This window comes from Carcharodon carcharias, chromosome 16, assembly GCF_017639515.1.
Source record: "Carcharodon carcharias isolate sCarCar2 chromosome 16, sCarCar2.pri, whole genome shotgun sequence".
Lineage (NCBI taxonomy): Eukaryota > Metazoa > Chordata > Chondrichthyes > Lamniformes > Lamnidae > Carcharodon > Carcharodon carcharias.
In genome coordinates this window covers 25361993-25375882 of record NC_054482.1, presented here as the reverse complement: position 1 = coordinate 25375882, position 13890 = coordinate 25361993, and the positions used below count along the sequence as shown (strand labels likewise).

General features: G+C 43.6%; 1 protein-coding gene across 4 annotated transcripts in view; it reads right to left on the bottom strand.

The window, feature by feature from the left end:
- The window catches only part of fam20b (FAM20B glycosaminoglycan xylosylkinase), a 187412-nt gene extending 177210 nt beyond the window's left edge, over window positions 1-10202 (bottom strand). For all 4 annotated transcript variants that reach the window (XM_041208264.1, XM_041208262.1, XM_041208265.1 and 1 more), the window contains exon 1: window positions 9837-10202. The gene's annotated coding sequence lies outside the window, so the exon portion shown is untranslated. The remainder of the gene's footprint in view (window positions 1-9836) is intronic.
- Between the last annotated feature and the right edge of the window lie 3688 nt (window positions 10203-13890).

Genomic DNA, 13890 nt, shown 5'->3' with positions numbered 1-13890 from the left:
GTGTGACACCAGAATGGTATGTTGCCTCTCTGGTGCCAGGGTCAAGGGTGTCACTGAGCGAATGCAGGGCATTCTGAAGGGGGAGGGTGAACAGCCAGAGGTCGTGGTAACAAAGACAGAGGTAAAAAGAGGGGTGAAGCCCTACAAGCAGAATATAGGGAGCTAGGAAATAAATCAAAAAGGACCTCAAAGGTTAGTAATCTCAGGATTACCCCCAGTGTCACGTGCTAGTGAGATGAGGAATAGGAGAATAGACCAGATGAATGCATGGCTGGAGAGATGGTGTAGGAGGGAGGGATTTAGATTCCTGAGGCATTGGGACCGATTCTGGGGAAGATGGGACCTGTACAAGCTGGACAGATTGCACCCCAGCAGAACCAGGACCAATATCCGCGCAGGGGTATTCACATGTACTGTTGGGGGGGGGGCGGTTTAAACTAGAGTGGCAGGAGGATGGGAACCTGAGTGGGGAGACACAAGCAGGGAAATAGAGATAGAAATGAAAGGCAGAAAAGTGAAAATGGAAGGCAGAGGAAACAGGAGCCAGCAGCAAATGGAGCCATAGTACAAAAAAAAATTTAAAAGGACAAGTCTAAAGGCTCTGTATCCGAATGCACAAAGCATTCACAATAAGGTAAACGAATTAATAGCGCAAACAGATGTAAACGGGGACAATACGATTGCGATTACAGAGACATGGCTGCAGGGTGACCAAAGCTGTGAAATAACATTCAAGGGCATTCGTATTTAGGAAGGACAGGCAAAAAGGAAAATTAGGTGGCGTGGCATTGTTAGCTAAGGATGAAATCAGTGCAATAGTGAGAGAGGATATTGGCTCAGAAAATTTAGATGCAGAATCAGTCTGGGTGGAGCTAAGAAGCAACAAGGGGCAGAAAACATTAGTGGGAGTTGTATATAGACCTCCAAACAGTAGTGGTAGGGTAGGGGACTGCATTAAACAGGAAATTATAGAGATGCATATAACAAGCGTGCTACAGTAATCATGGGTAACTTTAATCTGCACATAGACTGGGCAAACCAAAGTAGCAATAATACTAATGGTAAACCAAATTAGCAATAATACTGTGGCGAATGAATTCCTGGAGTGTGTACGATATGGTATCTTAGACCAGAATGTCGAGGAACTAACTGGGGAACAGGCTATCCTAGGTTTGGTTTTGTGCAATGTGAACAGGTTAATTAATAATCTTATTGTATGGGGTCCTTTAGGGAACAGTGACCATAACATGATAGAATTCTTCCTTAGGTTGGAAAGTGAAGTAATCCAATCCGAAACCAGGATCCTAAATCTAAACAAAGGAAACTACGAAGGTATGAGGCATGAGTTAGCCAAGATAGATTGGGGAACTTCATTAAAAGACATGACAATGGAAAGGCAATGGCTAATATTTAAAGAACTAATGTATGCACTGCAATAGTTATATATTCCCTTCTGGCGCAAAAACATAACAGAAAAAGTGGCCCAACCATGGCTAACAAAAGGAATTAAGGATAATATTAGATCCAAAGAGGAGTCATATAAAGTTGCTCGAAAAAACCTGTTTAGAATTCAGCAAAAGAGGACCAAGAGATTGATTAAGAGGGGAAAAATAGAGTATGAGAGTAAACTTGCAAGGAACATAAAAGAGGACTGTAAAAACTTCTAAAAGTATGTAAGAAGAAAAAGATTAGTGAAGACAACGGAGGTCCCTTACAGTCCAAAACAGGAGAATTCACAATAGAGGCAGAGCAAATAAACAACTACTTTAGTTTCTGTCTTCATGGAAGAAGACACAAATAACTTCCCAGAAATACAAGGGAACCAAAGGTCTCGTGAGAAGAGGAATTAAAGGAAATTAATATTACTAAAAATCACTGCTGGAGAAATTAGTGGAACTGAAAGCTGATAAATCCACAGAACCTGATAATCTAATGGAGATGGCCATGGAATAGCAGAAGCGTTGGTTGTCATCTTCCAAAATTCTATAGATTCTGGAACAGTTCCAGCATGTTGGAGGGTGGCAAATGTAACCCCACTATTTAAAAAATGAAGGAGGGAAAACAGGGAATTACAGACCGGTTAGCCTAACATCAGTGGTGGGGAAAATGCTAGAGGCTATTATAAAGCATGTGATAACAGGACGCTTGGAAAATATCAACAGGATTAGACAAAGTCAACTTGGATTTATGAAAGGGCAATCATGTTTGACAAACCTAATGGAGTTTTTTTGAGGACATAACTAGCAGAATAAGTAAGGTAGAACCAGTGGATGTGGTGAGTTTGAATTTTCAGAAAGCTATTGATAAAGTCGCACATAAGAGGTTAGTGTGCAAAATTCAAGCACATGGGATTGGGGTAATATATTGGCCTGGATTGAGATATGGTTAACAGACAGGAAACAGAGAGTAGGAAAAAATGGGTCTTTTTCATTATGGCAGATAGTGACTAGTCAGGTATCGCAGGGATCACTGCTTGGGCCCCAACTATTTACAATATATATCAATGATTTGGATGAGGGAAGCAAATGTAATATTTCCAAGTTTGCTGACAGCACAAAACTAGGTGGAAATGTGAGTGGTGAGGAGGATGTTCAGAGGCTTCAAGGCGATTTAGACAAGTTGAGTAAGTGGGCAAATACATGGCAGATGCAGCACAACGTGGATAAGTGTCAAATTATCCACTTTGGTAGGAAAAAGAAAATGACAGAGTATTATTTACATGGTGATAGATTGGGAAATGTCGATGTACAAAGGGACAATCACTGAAAGCAAACATGCTGGTTCAGCAAGCAGTTAAGATGGCAAATGGTAAGCTGGCCTTCACTGCGAGAGGACTTGAGTACAGGAGCAAGGATGTCTTACTGCAGCTATACATGGCCTTGATGAGACGCACACCTGAAGTATTGTGTGCAGTTTTGGTCTCTTTACCTAAGAAAATATATACTTGCCATAGAGGGAGCACAACAAAGATTCACCAGACTGGTTCCTTGAATGGCAGGATTATAGTATGAGGAGAGATTGGGTTGACTAAGCCTGTATTCACTTGAGTTTCGAAGAATGAGGGGGGATCTCATTGAAATGTATAAAATTCTGACAGGGCTGGACAGACTGGATGCAGGGATGATGTTTCCTCTGGCTGGGGTGTCTATAACAAGGGGTCACAATCTCAGGATGCAGGGTAGGCCATTTAGGACTGAGATGAGGAGAAACTTCTTCATTCAGGGGTGGTGGAAGCCAAATCACTGAATAAGGAAATAGATCAATGTAATAAGGAAATAGATCAATTTCTAGACTCTAACGGCATCTAGGGGTATGGGGAGAGAGCGGGAGTATGGCGTTGAGATAAAGGATCGGTCATGATCATACTGAATTGTGGAGCAGGCTCGAAGGGCCAAATGACCTACTCCTGCTTCCAATTTTCTATGTTTCTATGTTCCCCTCCAAGCCACTCTCAATTCAGACTTGGAAATATATCACCCTTCCTTTGCTGTTGCTGGGTCAAAAACCTGAAGCTCCCTCCCTAACAGCACTGTGGGTATACCTACACCACAGGAACTGCAGCAGTTCAAGAAGGCAGCTCACCATCATCTTTTCAAGATCAACGAGGGATGGGCAATAAATCCTGGCCTCATCAGCAAAGCCCACATCCTGTAAATGAATTTCAAAAACCTTGATGTCACATCCAGTCCCGAGATGAGCTTCCAACCTCATACTCGTGCCATCACTAAGACTGCTTATTTCCACCTGTGTAACATCGCCTAATCTTGTCCCTGTCTGAACCCAACTGCTGCTGAAATGCTCGTTTATGTCTTTGTTACCTCGAGATTCAACTATTCCAACACATTCCTGGCTGGTCTCCCAAATTCTACCCTTTGTAAACTTGATGTCATCAAAAAGTCTGTTGCCTATGATTTAACTCACAGCATGTCCCATTCCCCCCATTCCTGCTGTGCTTGCTGACCTACATTGTTTCCCAGTCAGGCAAGCTCTTGATTTTTAAATTCCCATTCATCTTTGCAAATCCCTCCTTGTCTCCACCCCCTCCGTCTCTGTAATCTCCTCCAATCCCACAACTGTCCAAGATACCTGCACTCATCTAATTCTGGCCTCGAGTATCCCCTGTTCTAACTGCTCCATCATTGCCTTGCCTTCAGTTGCCGAGGCCCTAAGCTCTGGAATAATCTCCCTATACCTCTTAGCCTCTCTGCCTCACTTTCATCTTTTAAGACACTCCTTAAAACCTATCACTTTAACCAAGCTTTTGGTCATCTGGCCTCATATCTCCTTATGTGGGTCAATGTCATGTGTATTTTATATGCTCCTGTGAACTACCTTGAGATATCTTATGATGTTAAAGGCATTACATAAATATATTGTTGCAATTTCAATAAGTATAAAGGTGAAATATTATACTCTGGCATGAAAAATAAAGAGACTGCATATTACTTAGAAAATAAGAATCCTAATGGATAGAGGAGCAAAGGAATCTGGGAGTACCAAATACACCAACCACTGCTAATGTGTATCACGACTTTGAAAGCCCATAAACCAAGCATTGGAGCTTATTTTTGGCAGCTAAGAATTGAAAAGTTAAAAAATTATGCTAAATTTATATCAAACCTTGGTTAGACCAACCTTTAGTGCTGCATACAATTCTGGTTGCCATTATATGAAAAAGATATTGACACTGTGCAGAGGGGGTGCAGAAAAGAATTACAAGGCTGTTAACAAAAATCTGGGGGTGCATCCATCAGGAGAGGATGAACTGGCTGGGTGTCTGCTCTTGAAAAGAGAAGGCCGAGAGTGGTGACCTTCAAAATCATGAAAGATTTTGATAGACATAGATAGAATGTTTCCACTTGTGGGAAAGAGCAAATCTAGAAGCCATTAACAACATTCCCTAGAAGCTGCACACTGTCGCAGCAACTGGTACAGGCCCTTTAAACTATCAAATGACGCCACCGCACGAAAAAAAAATAAAGGAGCCACATACTTAAGGAAATTGCCTGCAACTCCAAAAAAAATTAGAAGAAACATTGGGCATCAATATAAGTTAGTCCCAGAAAATCTAATGGGAAATTCAGGAAAAAGCTCTTTACCCAGAGAGCAGTGAAAATGTGGAACTTGGTATCGCTAGGACTGGTTGAAGCAAATAGTACAAATACATTTAAAAGAAGGCTAGATAAGCATATAAGGGAGTAGAGAATGGAGGTTTATGCTCAGAATTAGATGAGGAAACATGGAAGAAGACTGGAGTGGAGCATTAACACTGCATGGACCGGCTGGACTGAATAGCCTGTTTCTGTGCTATATATGCTAAATAATCCTACGAAGTAGATTGTGCAAATAAATGTCTGATATTTCTCTACTCTTGAGTTTCATGAGGTAATACATTTTGAAGGGAAGAATAAGAAGAATTGAAACCAAACAGCAAACTTAAAAAGGAGTAGAGGAACAGAGAGATTTAAGGATAAAACCAGAAAGAGCTGAGGTACTCAAAACATCAGGCCACATCTGTGGACAGAGAAATAGAGTTAACATTTCAGGTTGATGGCCTTTCATCAGAACTATGGTGGAATATTGAAAAGTCATAGATCTGCAGCGCTACATGTTTCTCTTGTCACAGATGCTGCTTGATCCGCTGTGTTTCTAGCTTTTCCTGCTTTTATTTCAAAATCTACAGTATTTTGCTTTTGTTTTAAAGTTTTATAGGTCCAGAAACATAAAATTTAATACAGCTGTAAAAATGTGTACAGAATCCTAGGTTTCATAAACAGAGGTATAATGTAAAGCTAAAAGTAATGCTAAACCTTTATTGGTTCATTGGTTAGACTGTAGTTAAAATATTATGTCAAGTTTTGAGTGTTCAATTTAAGGAGAATGAGCAGGCCATGGGCGGGGTAATGAAGAGATTTACTAGGATAATATCAGGAATGAGAGGCATAAATTTAATCACAAAAAGGTTAAAGAGATAGAGGATTTTTAAAATGTTCTTCTTTTAAATGCAAAGGCCTGTTAGGACATGGCATGCCCTCCTAGAAATAATAGAGGAAGCAAAATCCACTTTAAAAGGGATGGCAAACAATAAGTTTAAAAGACAAGTGCCATGAATGGGATAAAATGAATAGCTGTTTATCCAAGGCAGACAGTGAGTACAGCCACAATGGGCTGAATGGCCTCCTCCTGTCCTGTAAAATTCTATGGGCTTTGTAACAGTTTCCAATGAAATAGTTAATTAAATTACTGCAGCACCTTAAAGTATATTGATAGTATGCAAATCTGACTTGTGCAGTACAGCTTTGAACTATAACTGACCTACAATTCAAACAACTAGGAATATAATCTTAAACAAACATACAGAAGTGACACAGGCAGGAATCAGAAACAGAGGCATGGTGCAGCTTTCTGCATAGCAGTGAATAGAGGAACGACAAAACTTCAGCAGCAGGAGGACAGATCAAAGTTTGCATACCAAGCAGTGGCGTGTATCCCATTAAGCTCGGATAACCCAATTTTAATACAGAACAAAACCACTTGGCTTATATTGTGAGATGTCCAGATTTTAAGTGCAAAGATTCTTCCTGTCTGAAAAAGTTAAATAAATAAAGCAGAGCCAGTTCAATTTTGTCAAGCAGTCAACAGAAAAATTCCATGGCTGCGAGCAAAAGACTAATTTTGTCAACCTATTTTGTCAACCTATACAGTAACCGAAGAATGCCAGATAATGGAATCTAGGTGCAGTGGCAAGCAGGAGCAAGGCTAAGGATTGGGACTCAGAAAGTCAATCTCCAGAAACAAGAAGAAACAATGCCAAAAACAAATGCACCATTCATGAAATGCCACATTAAGAAAACTCAATTCTTCCAGAAAAACGTCAACAGCTGCTGCCATATACATTGAGCTAAGATAGTCAGCATGCGTACACAGGTCAGCAATATATTTTTATCATTGCTAGTCTACGTAGATCTTCCTCCCAACACTGGGAAGGGCTGTAACTCTAAATGAAAAAGTTGCAAATAAGACTTGATACGAATGGTGAAAGCTGAAAATTTGCATGTTCTATATGTACTAAAGCCATGTTTGCAATTTCTGAGCTGTATGCATGTAAATCTGGCACTTGTGCCATTGTCCTTTGTCATCTCTATATTGTAATTTGACAGCAAAGGAGCCCAATTATGAACAATGACCCATCATAAGTCATGCCTGGAGCCAAAGCTGAAAATTTTTAGAAGAATTTGGGTGTCCTTGACTGTGTTCATAAAAAACAGAAAATTCTGTAAGTCTGCACATCTGAAGAGGCAAATGTTGGGTCAGATGCAGCAGTTCCATTTTTACTTCAGATTCCCAGTTTCTTTTCCCCTGCTGAAATTTAATTATTGGCCCCTAGTTGGAGTATTAAGAAACAGATGTCTTACCAGTAAAGAAATTCATAGAACTCAATTCACATCGTAGGGAAGAAATTCCAAAACCAGAGAATCATCACAAAACAAGAATGAAGAAAAACCCCAAAAATACTAGGGATAAAGGCAAAGGGAAAGAGACCAGCCTTAAAGAACATAAGAAATAGGAGCAGGAGTAGACCATAAGCCTATCGGACTAGCTACACCATTCAATAGGGTCATGGCTGAACTTTTAAATTGACTCCTTTTTTACATTAATTCAAAGATAAGTATCATTCCTGAGGTAAGATGACCAAAACATTATACAGCACTCCACGTGTGTTCTCATCAAAGCCCAACAGAATTGCAGCAAGACTTCCTTAGTCTCATACAGAGCAAGAGGATGGATAATGGACAGGCAAGAGGACAGACAACACAAGCTTCGAAATTGTACAAAATCCCATTGCACTTTGAGACAAGAGGACCCATGGGGCCTGTCCAGCAACTCCGCAGTATGGACTGGAGTGTCAGCCTAGATTTTTGCGCTCAATTTACTGGTGTTTGACCTGAACCAAAGAACCTTCTGAGTTTTTCCAGCATTTTCTGTATTTGTTTCAGATTTCCAGCATCTGCAGTATTTTGCTTTTAACCTTCTAGCTAAGTGGCGCAAAATCAGAAAGTCAGAGAAAGACGGGGGGGGGTTGGCAGCGTTGTGGTGGCAGCCAAGGTACCGGGGGAGGAATACTGGGAAAGGTACGGGGATAGGGATGCCGGGCAAGGTACAGGGGGGAGGGGAGGCAGGCAAGATACCAGGGAGGGGTGGACGGTGAGGTACAGGGGGAGAGGAGGGTGGGCAAGGTTCGAGGGTGGGCATGATGGGCGAGGTACGGGGTCCAGCATGTCACCAGGGCGGGCAAATAGTAAATCAAGGGGTGGCGAATAACAAGCCACAGGGCAAATTGTAGTTCACACTGGGAAAAAACACGGAGGGGAGGAAATAGTAAGACATGGGGGGGGGGGAACAGCAAGTGGGAGATTGAGTATTGAAATTGAGGGGGGGGTTGAGGTGATGGTTTTTGTGGGGGGTTAGGAGAGCTACTTAAAGGGCTGAAGAGATAGTTGAGAGGACATAGTTGAGGTGAGGGGTGGTCGGGAGGATGGTTTTGAGGGAGATGATTTTGGGGGGGGGTGGTTCAGGGAGATGATTTTGGGGGGGGTGGCTCAGGGAGATGATTTTGCGGGGGGGGGTGGCTCAGGGAGATGATTTTGGGGGGGGGGGTTCAGGGAGATGATTTTGCGGGGGTGGTGGCTCAGGGAGATGATTTTTGGGGGGGGGTGGTTCAGGGAGATGATTTTGGGGGGGGGGGGGTGGTTCAGGGAGATGATTTTGGGGGGGGTGGTTCAGGGAGATGATTTTGCGGGGGTGGTGGCTCAGGGAGATGATTTTGAGGGGGGGGTGGTTCAGGGAGATGATTTTGGGGGGGGGGGTGGTTCAGGGAGATGATTTTGGGGGGGGTGGTTCAGGGAGATGATTTTGGGGGGGGGTGGTTCAGGGAGATGATTTTGGGGGGGGGTGGTTCAGGGAGATGATTTTGGGGGGGGTGGTTCAGGGAGATGATTTTGGGGGGGGGGTGGTTCAGGGAGATGATTTTGGGGGGGGGGGTGGTTCAGGGAGATGATTTTGGGGGGGGGGTGGTTCAGGGAGATGATTTTGGGGGGGGGTGGTTCAGGGAGATGATTTTGGGGGGGGGTGGTTCAGGGAGATGATTTTGGGGGGGGTGGTTCAGGGAGATGATTTTGGGGGGGGTGGTTCAGGGAGATGATTTTGGGGGGGGGTGGTTCAGGGAGATGATTTTGGGGGGGGTGGTTCAGGGAGATGATTTTGGGGGGGGTGGTTCAGGGAGATGATTTTGGGGGGGGGGTGGTTCAGGGAGATGATTTTGGGAGGGGGTGGCTCAGGGAGATGATTTTGGGGGGGTGGTTCAGGGAGATGATTTTGGGGGGGGGTGGTTCAGGGAGATGATTTTGGGGGGGGTGGTTCAGGGAGATGATTTTGGGGGGGGTGGTTCAGGGAGATGATTTTGGGGGGGGGGTGGTTCAGGGAGATGATTTTGGGGGGGGTGGTTCAGGGAGATGATTTTGGGGGGGGGGTTCAGGGAGATGATTGAGGAGGATTAGTTTCGAAGCGGGTAGTTGCACTGTTGGGGTGAGGCGAGGTTGGGGGGGGGGGGGGGAGCGCGGTTCACCTGGTTCGTCGGCCGCACTGACTCGGTTTCGGCTGAATATTGGGCCTCCCGAGCGGAGAGAAAGGAACGGTCGCCTCACAGTAACAGCCCGGACCCAGGCCGGAGGCCTCCCGCCCGCGCAGGCCTCTGCCCAGCCCAGCCCGGCCCGGCCCGGCCCGGCCCCCGTTTTCCCGCTCCCCGCCCCGGGACTCCGGCTGCCGCCCTCACTCACCCGCTCCTTCCCGACTCGCGCTCGGGTCTGTTGGCGCCGCGCGCCTGAGGCTCGCGCTCCAGGGCTGAGCGACCGGGACACTCTCTCTCTCTCTCTCTCTCTCCCGCTGCTCTCACACCGCCGACACTGCGGCACTGCGCTGCCCGCAAGCCTGCTGCCTCCCTCCGAGTGCCAGCACCAGCACAACCCTCCTCTGTACCCGGTCCCTGATGCTGTTCCTGCTGCACTGGCAGGAAGGGGAAACCAGCAAAAGGCAGATTATCCAACCCACTGCACAGGTTCCCTTTCCAATGGAGGGGCAGACCATTGCCGTTTGATTGATATTACCCCCAAAACATTTCCACCCTCCTTCCGCTTAGGGATGCTGGCTTAGCAGATGTGCATGCATTTTTTTCCCCCTGTTTACTCATATTTCAACAAGTCATTATCCCTACGAAACAATACTAGTTCCTTTGCTGCACGGTTACATTGCCAACGAGTCGAGAACAAACGTATCTTAGCTGAAAAGGGGACTACTGCACAAATGTACACCAATATAATTTAATCCCGTACTTTCATAAATTTCTACGGTCATGCTTATAATGGGAATTGTCTATGTAAACACGTCACGGTGTAATGACACACTCCTCCCCCTGGTGGTGCTGCAGTACCTGCACTGAGAGAAAGGGTTAATTACAGTGACAATTTTACTTAAGGAGTTTCCTTCAAAAAACGTGGACACAGGAATTGAAAAGTGTTTTGAATTCCTAACAAAAGGAAAGGTGGACAGGAAATACACATTAATGAAAGATCTTTAATATTTTGAAAGATATCAAAAACTTTCATTACAACTTGTATTTATACAGAAGCAAAATAATTCAGATTTTCAGCATCTGCAGTAATAACAGAAATTGCTGAAAAACATCGGCAGATCTAGCAGCACCAGTGGAAGAGAAACGTCTTGTTGCAGATGCAGCTAGACCTGCTCAGTTTCTCCAGCATTTTCTGCTTTTATTTGTATTTATGCAGCACTTTTAATGTTATAAAACATCCCAGGACAAGTATTAACAAAATGTGAAACCAAACCACAAATGGAGATACTAAGCCCATTAACCAAAAGCTTAGTCAAAGAGGCAGGCATTAAGCAGCATCTTAAAGTAGTAAGAGGGGTGGAAAGTATTAAGAAGTGAATTCCAGAGTTGGCAGCAGTAGCATGAACATCAAGAGTGGAGCAATTAAAATGGGGAATGCTCAACAGGCCAAAAGTGGCAGAGCATAGAGCCCACAGGAATCTGTAAGGCTGGAGAAGGTATTTCCTACATTACAACTGTGACTACACTTCAGAAGTACTTTATTGGCTATAAGCACTTTGAGACATCCAATGGTTGTGAAAGGCGCTATATAAATGTAAGTATTTTTTAAAAGAAAGGGAGGGGTGAGGCCATGGAGGGATTTAAAATCAAGGATGACAATTTTAAAATGAGGGCATTTCTTAATCAAGAGCCAGTATATCTAAACGAATGTACTAATTAAGAATGGATGGCAGGGCAATCAAGGTATAGCTCTAGTGGGGGTGGGGTGGAAAGACTAGCAGGGCATAAAAGATTTAAAAATAATGGAAATAGGTGGGAAAAGAAAAATCTATATAAATTATTGGAAAAAACAAAAGGAAGGAGGAAGAAACGGAAAGGGAGTGGGGATGGAGGAGGGAGCTCAAGATCTAAAGTTGTTGAATTCAATATTCAGTCCTGAAGGCTGTAAAGTGCCTAGTCGGAAGATGAGGTGCTGTTCCTCCAGTTTGCGTTGGACTTCACTGGAACAATGCCGCAAGACAAGGACAGATATGTGGGCAAGAGAGCAGGGTGGAGTGTTAAAATGGCAAACGACAGGGAGGTTTGGGTCTTTCTTGCAGACAGACCTCAGGTGTTCTGCAAAGCGGTCGCCCAGTTTACGTTTGGTCTCTCCAATGTAGAGGAGACCGCATTGGGAGCAACGAATGCAGTAGACTAAGTTGGGGGAAATGCAAGTGAAATGCTGCAGAAGTGGAAATCGGCAGTCTTAATGCTGATGCAGAGATGTGCTCAGAAAGAATAGGGGTTTGTGAAGGTAGAATACCCAAAGATGGTAAAACAAAAGGAGACATAATGTCAGGAAGGATAAAGAGAATGAGAAAAAAGGAAGGGAAAATAGAAGCCATGAGCTTTGGTCCGGGGTGGCAGACAAAATGCGCATGTGAATGGGCAGTTGGAAACTAAGCTACATATATGTGGTTGCAGTCAGTGAACAAATTGATATAGATGCCATGATAGGTGAGATATACAATGGCAGAGCAATGAGGTGTTAATTTCATTTAATTGTTTCCCAAAGCAGTATGACAGAGCTCTTGCTGGTGATGAGATTTCCACATGGAGATAAGTCAATCACTGGTGCCTCAGGACGATCCCTCAGGAATCACAGTTGGTGAATATAAAAGTTGTAGAAGTGGAACGCCATTGTTTCAACTGTCAAATGCCAGTAGATCAGAGTAGCAAAGGGAAGTTGCCTTTCAAAACACTGTTTCTATAGCTGTCAGTAAGAAAAGGCTCTTGGGATGATACAACAGAGGAAACAAGAAAACAACACAGCATGGTCTCCCTTGACCACCTTCTGATTGGTTTTGGCATCACAAGTCAGTCACCTCTCCCAGGCACAAATCAATATTTTTCCTGTCTATGAAATCAAATGTTAATGTTGAGTCTTCTCCAAAAACAAAGCCAAATCCTGCAGCTATAAAAACAAAAAAACTGCGGATGCTGGAAATCCAAAACAAAAACAGAATTACCTGGAAAAACTCAGCAGGTCTGGCAGCATCGGCGGAGAAGAAAAGAGTTGACGTTTCGAGATCTGTCGAAGGGTCATGAGGACTCGAAACGTCAACTCTTTTCTTCTCCGCCGATGCTGCCAGACCTGCTGAGTTTTTCCAGGTAATTCTGTTTTTGTTTCAAATCCTGCAGCTGATGTTTTTATAATTTCCCTACACACAACTTTAAATAAAATCCTTTGTTGTGACACAGGCTGAGACAGAAATAATTGTAGTGCTACAGGGAAAAGACAAGGGGGTGAGGGTGGAACCAGTTGAGTTCATCTTGCAGAGAGCTGGTACAAACATAGTGCACCAAATGGCTTCCTTCTGTGTTATCTATGATTCTATGAAGTAGGACACAGATTATAAGCCACTCCACTGAATTAGCCAGTCTGGAGGTTCCTCATCTGACTTGGACTCAGAAGATTTCTTGCCTCCAGAAGTTCTCTGAATGCTGGAAACCTGGGTAGGAAAGTATGTTGTGAAGAAGACATAAGGAGGTTTCAGATAGATGTAGATTGGTTGAGTGAGTGGGCAAAAAAAGGTCAGATGAAGTGTAATGTGGGAAAATGTGAGGTTGTTCAATTTGGCAGGAAGAATGAATAAGCAGAGTGTTACTTAAACTGAGAATGGCTGCACATTTCTGAGCTGCAGAGGGATCTAGGTGTTCGAGTGCATGAGTCACAAAAAGTTATTATGCAGGTATAGCAAGTAGTTAAGAAGGCTGATGGAATGTTATCCTTTATTACGAGAGGAATTTAACATAAAAATAAGGATGTTATGCTTCAGTTATACAGGGCATTGGTGAGACCACATCTCAAATATTATATGCAATTTTGGTCTCCTTATTTAAGGAAGGATACAAATGCATTGGAGGTGGTTCAGAGGAGGTTTACTAGATTGAAAACTGGAATGACTGGGTTGTCTTAAGAGGATAGGTTAGACAGGGTGGGCTTGGTTCCACTAGAGTTTAGAAGAATGAGGGGTGACTTTATTGAATATATAAGATCCTGAAAGGTTGTGACAAGGTGGACATGGAAAGGATGTTTCTTCTTGTGGATCAGTCCAGAACTAGGGGGCACTGTTTTAAAATTAGGGGTTACCCTTTTTAGGATGAGGAGAATATTTTTCTCTCAGAGGGTTGGACAACTTTGGAGCCCTGTGCCTCAGAACCCGGTGGAGGTGGGGTCATTGAATATTTTTAAGGCAGGGGCAGATTTATTCCCTTGCCTA